Source organism: Ochotona princeps, chromosome 25 (genome assembly GCF_030435755.1).
Source record: "Ochotona princeps isolate mOchPri1 chromosome 25, mOchPri1.hap1, whole genome shotgun sequence".
Lineage (NCBI taxonomy): Eukaryota > Metazoa > Chordata > Mammalia > Lagomorpha > Ochotonidae > Ochotona > Ochotona princeps.
Window position 1 is genome coordinate 3,665,204 of NC_080856.1, and position 7,580 is coordinate 3,672,783.

Below are 7,580 nucleotides of genomic sequence, written 5' to 3' on the forward strand. Positions count from 1 at the left end.
CAAGTGAGCCGCAACGGCCAGTGCTGCACCAATCCGAAGCCAGGAACCTGGAACCTCTTCCGGGTTTCCCACGCGGGTGCAGGGTCCCAAGGCTTTGGGCCGTCCTCGACTGCTTTCCCAGGCCACAAGCAGGGAGCTGGATGGGAAGTGGAGCTTCCGGGATTAGAACCGGCACCCATATGGGATCCTGGCGCGTTCAAGGTGAGGACTTTAGCTACTAGGCCACACAGCTGGGCCCGCATCTTATATCTTAAGCAAACATTAACTCAGAATGGGGCGGGCCACTGACCTAGTGATTGTAAGTGGCTTTCTGGGAGGTCCACCGTCCACTTTGGAAAGCCCAGACCCAATGCCGACCCGGCTGCGGCCCTGACATGGCTCCCAGGGAGGCAGGGAGGCTGGTGCAAGTAGGTGGGTTGCTGCCACCCATGTGGGAGACCTGGCTTTAGCTCCCCCCTTCCTTGCTCTCCCCCTCCAATCGTGGGCGTTTGAGAAAACCAGCAAATGGGAGCTCTTTCTCACCTCTCTCTAAAATGAATTTTTTGAAGATTTATTTAATTTTATTTAAAAGGCAAGTTTCACAGAAAAGGAAAGAGAAACAGAAATAGCAAGGCCCTCCTTGTACTGGTTCACTCCCGAAAGAGCCACAAGAGCTGGAGCTGGCCTAGTCCAAGGCCAGGAGCCAGGGCCTCTCTGTTTCCCACATGCATGTAGGGGCTGCAGAACGTGAGCCGTCCTCCACTGCCTTCCCAGGCCACAAGCAGGGAGCAGGATGGGAAGCGGAGCAGCTGGGACTACAGCCATTGCCCAAATGGGATGCTGGCGCTTCCAGGTTGAGGATTAACTTGTTATGCCTCTGCACAGCCCCCTCCCAGATGAAGTTTTAAGAATTAACTCAAGATGAATAATGGGCTTAAATATAAATGTGTGACCATGAAAATCCCAGAAAAGATCATGGGAGATCATTTTCAGAATCTATATGAAACCACCATTTCCTCGACTCGACACTGCAAGTATAATCCCTAAGAGGGTATGGTAATAAATTGGCCCTCAGCAATTCAGAACTGTTGAACTGTCCAGGCTGCTTGAGCAGGACCCTCGGAGCGTGCCTCACATCGGGGACTTGGGATGGGCGGGAGGCTGGGTGGGGCTTTTCCCTTTGTTTCTCCCCTGACCAGATACAGGGAAGAGAGTGATGATATTAGTGTGGAAACAATGGTCTTACCCACTTTCCTGTAGCCCTTGACCCTTTGTACCCTAATCAACTAAGTAAGATTATTAAAATAAATAAATAAATAAGCCTTAAAAAAATAAATTGGCCCTCATTAGAATTTAATATTTTCGCTGTGCAAAGGCTCAATTAAAAGAACAAAAGCACAGATTACACACAGAGCGCAGATATTTGCAAACATATAAAAAACTGGAACATATAAAAAACTCACCAAACAGCACCTTGAAAGCCAACACGCCAATGAGAAAATAGGCAAAAGACAGGAGCAGACATTGCACCAAAGAGAATGTGTAGAGGGCGAAGAGACACAGAAAAGACATTCCGCCTCACCAGGCAGCGCAGACACCAGTTCAACCACAATGGAGCTATTACTGCACACTTACCAAGATGGCTAAAATCAAAACAAGCAACAACAAGTGTTGGCAAAGGCTGCAGAGAAACTGGGTCACTCACACGTAACATGCTAGGCCTCCCTGGAAAACTGTTTGTCAGTTTCTGGAAACAAAACAAAACAAAGTAAAACAACGCCATACATCCATGCATCCATCTGCCTTTACCATATGACCCAGCAACTGTGCTCCTCGGCATGTATCCAAGGGAAATGAAGATGTACGTTCACGCAGGAACTTGTACGAGAATGCTCATAGCAGATTTATTTGTAAAGTTCCAAGCTGGAAACTAACCAAGTATCCTTTAATAGGTGGGTGGTTAAGCCACTGTGGTTGATCCATGCTCTGGAACACTGCTCAGAAAGAAGAGGGAACGCTCCTTACTTGTAACAACTTGGATGCCTCTCAAAGGAATTATGCTAAGCGAGAAGAGCCAATCAGGGCCACTGCCTGAGGCCCTGGCACCCCATATGGGTGCTGCTTCAAGTCCCGGCTGCTCCACTTCCGATTCAGTTCCCTGCTAAGGCACCTGGGAAAGTGGTGGAGGGTGGCCCAAGTGGTTGGGCCCCCTGCCCCATGTTGGAGACCTGGAAGAAGCTCCTGACTCCTGGCTTCAGATTGACTAAGCTCCAGCCAGGCTATACCCACTGCTGGTGAGCATAAGAACCTTGGCTGGAGGCAGGTAGATCTGATCTAAGCTGCAGCACCCATGGGTGTGCATGAGAGCTGGATAAGAAGCAAACTGGGCTGGACTAGGCCACAGCAGAGACTAGCAGGCACGAAAACCAAGGCTGAGGTGGGCCTGGTGGGATTTATTGGGGACCGTCCTGGCTGGGTCACAGCACCCGCTGTGGTGGGTTGGCTGGGCTAGCACGCGGCACCCATCTGTTCTTGTGAAATATGGGGCTAGGGTGGAACTGACCAGGCAAGCTACATCCCTCAGTATGTGGGTTAGGTGACGGACCAAACCTGGCCCTGCACTGGCTCATGCACACGAAAGTCAAGTCTGAGGTCACCTCAGATGAAGTTTCTTGACAAATTCCCCAGCTAGACTGCTGGACTCAGATTTTGGCCACAGGGAAAGCAACAGGCTATGTGGTCCAACCTTGGAGTACAGGTAGCAGGACTGGACCTCCTCAGTTGCTGATGCCTGTGCAGTGGACAGCATGCCCAGATGCCCATGGCGGACATGATGGCCAGCTCTAGGCCAGAAGGGATGTCAACTGCCTGGTCTGAGGCTGGAAAGTAGAGCTGGTTGGACAATTCTCCCGGCCAAGGAGGCAGCATGCTCCCGGGTCCATGGCTGCACTAAGGTGAACGTTGTCAACCAGCAGATCTTGGAAAGATTTTCTCAACCCTGAAGCAAAAAAACCAACAACTTCTCAGAACCATCAAAACCACTCCGGTAACACCCTTGGAACACTGTTCCGTACACTGAAGTCTCTAAGATGTCATCAAATGACTGTCCCCAATCCAGGACAGTAAGAAACGGCTCCCTCCTCCTCTGCAGACACAGCAGGAAAAAAAAAAAATGGAAACATTTGTCCCACCCACCTTCCTCCTTATCTGAGCTCCCCACCCCAATCAGAGGCCCACATGGGCGCGCATCCCTCTCAGCTATGTAAACAATATTCAAAAAAAAATTTTTTTTTAATTAGAAAGAGCCCGTCTCAGGAGACCTACTGCACCAGTCCATTTCTGTAGCATCTGTGGTATAATTACAGAGACGGAGACAAGATTAGTGGTTCCAGGGCTTGGAGATGACGGGGAGCGATGGGTGTGGCTAGGAAGGGGTCTCGCGGCCACCAAGGTGTCTGGGATGATGGCATGGCCGACTGTTTTGGGTAGCAGTTTGACGGAGCTGTAACTCCCATACACACTGTTTTCATGGCACACGTGATAGAGCCACTTGGAGCAAATGAGTGCATGTGTAACTGGAACGGAACGGGTCAGGCTGTGCCTTTGTGCTGTGATGTAACTGTATGGAGGATGTTCAGACTGGAGGAAGGTGGAGAAAGGGGCTGGACTTTGCTGCATATTTCCTTGTACCCTCTTGTGAATCAATACTTAGATCAAAATGAAAGGTTTTTCTTAAAAAAAAAAAAGAGAGAGAACGTTTAGATACATTATCCAGAATAGCACTCCCGTTACACAGTGGCCTCGCCCCGGTGCTGTATTCTCCATAGGTCATGCTGGCACGGGGCTTTCTGGCTGCGTAACATGTTAAGATGTACAGCGCAAATGCATGCCTCACTCTCCGCCAGCCAGCATGCGTGCAGAGGGTGGGAACCCGTTGTGTCTCCCGTGCAGAATGGCACCTGGCACGCTGCATTTGTTGAGTGACAGCATGGGTGTAACTTCCAGGAGGTGGCCACCTCATTATTATATTTCTGCATGCAAAGGCCCTTTGCCAGAAAAAGCACCTTCAGCAAGAAGTCCACGTCAGACTTGCAGTTGAGTGGAAATGTCCAATACGTATCAATACACACATTTTTAAAAGATGCATTTATTTGTTTGAGAGTCAGAGTTATAGAGACTGAGAGAAAGAGAGATATTGAGATCTTTCACGTGCTGTTTCACTTCCCAGCTGGCTACAACAGCCAGGGCTGGGACAGGCTGACACCAGGAGCCAGAAGCTTCTTTTGGGTCTCCCACATGGGTGCAGGAGCCCAAATGCTTGATCCATCTTCTGCTGCTTTCCCAGGCCATCAGCAGGGAGGAGATTGCAAGTGGGTTAGTCAGAACACAAACTGGTATGTCAGCCCTACAGGCAGTGATTTCATCCACTGTTAACAGCACCAGCCCCAATACATGCAATACACAGGAAATTTACATTTTGCCCACTCTGTTCAATTTCCCTAATCTAATCACACCTTTTAGAAAAATGTCCTCACTTAACATCTTTCTGGGAGAAATAAAACTTCAGGGACAGGTGGTTAAGATGCTATGTGAGACACGTGTCCCACATCAGAGAGCCGGGATTTGAGTCCTGACTCAGCTGGACTCCAACTTCCTGCTACTGTGCACCTTGCGAGGTGCGGTAGCGACAGCTCAAGTACCTGGGTTCCTGCCACCCACACAGGAGACTAGGACTGAACTTCCGGCTCCTGACTTCAGCCCGGCCCAGCTCTGTCTGTTGGGAATTAGGCCAGTGAACCAGCACAAGGGAAATCTTGCTCCTCTTTCCCCTTCTGTCTCATCTTTTAAGCTTGATCTATGAGAGGCAGATAACTGAAGGACCTTGATTCTAAAACCTGACCCTGCATTCCTCAAAAAAGAACTTCATTAAGTCAGGGCTTTGGACTGAGTCATTCAAATGAAGCAATTTGATAAGAAAAAGAAATAGTACAGGGGCCCAGTGTGATAGCCTAGTGACTGAATCCTTCCCTTGCATATGCCAGGATCACACATAGGCACAGGTTCGTGTCCCAGATGCTCCACTTCCCATCCAGCTCCTCTCTTGTGGCTGGCCTGGTAAGGCAGTTGAGAACAGCCCAAAGCTTTGGGACCCTGCATCCACATGGGAGATCTGGAGGAAGTTCCTGGCTCCTGGCTTTGGATCAGCTCAGCGCTGGCTGTTGCGGTCACTTGGGGAGTGAATCATCAGACGGAAGATCTTTCTCTCTGTCTCTCCTCCTCTCTGTATATTTGACTTTCCAGATATACAGAGCAGTCCAGACCAGGCCAGGTTATAGCACTGGTGCTGGCATATGTATGGGTCAGGTTTGGGGACAGTCCAGGCTGGGCTAGGCTGTAGCACCCGCCAGCATGAACTAGAACTGGGGAGTCAGGTTGGGCCAGGCTGAGCCAGGATACAACACCTGCTAACAAATACTGAGGTGAGGCAAGTCATGCCAGACTGGGCTGCAGCACCCACCAGCACATATAAGACCCAGAGGTGGGAGGGCGAGCCTGGGAGGACTCCCCTGCTGGGCCACTGTTCCTGCTGGTGAGCATGAGAACTGGGATCGGGGCAGACCAGGCTAGGCAGGGCTACAACACACATTGGCCTGCACTGAGCCGGGTTAGGAGGAGAACCAGAGTGGGACAACCACCTGTACTCAGTGTGTGTGCATGAGCTAAGTAAATGCAGGCTGGTTGGGCTTTGCCCCGGCATCAGCTGGAAAGTGCTGGGAATGGGGCAAGTCCTATCAAGCCAGACCACAGAATCACCCAGAAAGTATAAGATCGGGGATGCAAGTAGGCCTATAGGGAAACTATGGGCACCTCTCTGATGGGTCGCAACTCCCACTGGTGAGCATGAGAATCAGGACTGGGGTGGACCCGGTTGGACAGGAAGCCCTTTGGAGGAATAAGCCAAGGGATGGAAGATATGTCTGCCCGTCTCCTTCTCTGTAAATTGGCCTTTCCAATAAAAATAAACATATCTTAAAAAAAAGTCTGTGGAAGCCCTAACCCATGCTGGCTGCCCTTCTGCCCTGCTGACCCTGACCTTATTTGGAGTCAGGGTCACAGCCACAGTCAAAGTGATTAGTGAAAGTGAGGTCATGCTGGTTCAGGGTCAATCATAAACACACGGACAGATGTCTCATTAGAAGCAGGACTGGGACATGGACTCTGATGAGGAAGACGCTGGTGCTGTTGCTGACCACGCAGTGCCCAGTTAGCAGAGGCTGGGAAAGGCAGGAAGGACCCTGCCCTGGAAGCACTGGAGAGAATGAACCCTCTCCAGACCTTGACTTCAGGCTCCTGGACCCCAAAAGTCGGAGACAAAAGATTTCTGGTGTTTGAAGCACTCAACTTGCAGCACTTCGGCAGACAGCCAGAGAAAACTAACCCCCTTCCCCAGCTTGATCCAGTCAGCTGTGTCCCAGGACCAGGTCTTGGAGCAGACTTGTGTTTAAACTTCTGGTGTGTGGTGTGTGGTGGGGTGTGTGGTGTGTGGTGGGGTGTGTGGGTGTGTGGGTGTGTGGTGGGGTGTGTGGGTGTGTGGTGGGGTGGGGAGTGTGTGGTGGGGTGTGTGGGTGTGTGGGTGTGTGGTGGGGTGTGTGGTGTGTGGTGGGGTGGGGAGTGTGTGGTGGGGTGTGTGGTGGGGGTTAGTTTCTAAAGAACTGTTGTGAGCTGGGAAGGCTCCTTGGAAGCTATCCACTCTCCTGTTGTGATGCTTCCTGTTTGTCAGACAGTAAGCATGCGTGTTTGTGACATTTCTGCTATTCCATTCATCAGGGGGATGGGCCAGGTGTCTGGCATGATCGTGAGGAGACTTCGAGGGATTCATTTCCAACCTGAGTTCTAGACTCTGGTGGCCCCTAATGTTATGCCTTCCTGTCAGAGCTTCATCTGTGGCAATCTGGGATATTTTGGGTGTGGGTGTAACAGTGTTCCCAGAAGGTTCCTGATATATATAAACCCGTGATCCTGGGCATGGCACAGGGATTTTGCAGGCGTGGTTCCAAATAAGGATCGTACAGTGGAGAGATCATCTCAGTGGTCCTGGCCGGGTCCTGCGGCACGGGGACAGATCATCTCAGTGGTCCTGGCCGGGTCCTGTGACACGGCGACAGATCATCTCGGTGGTCCTGGCTGGGTCCTGCGGCATGGTGCTGGGTCGGGGAAAGGAGCCGCCCTGGCCAGCTTCTGAGTAGAGACTGAGAAAGTGGCCACGTGGACAGCTGCAAGTGGTCCCTGGAAGCTTCCTAGCTCTGTGAGGTCTGTTCTGAACACCCTACTTCTCACAACGCCTACATGACAAATGGGAACTGTCCTAAGCCACTGAGTTTGCAGCGATATGTGACCACAGCAATGGCGAGCCAAAATCCTATTGAACATTCTGCGGCAATCTCTCCTGAGCCTAAGTGTGGAGTGTGAGGCTGCTCTCTTCCCTCCCCGACACCCACCTGCTCCAAAGTACAGGCGTTAATACCACAAACTTAGGACTTGGGTTAGCAGAAATGAGTAGGAATGCAGGGAACAGATTCAAGAGAAACACGAAATAGCAA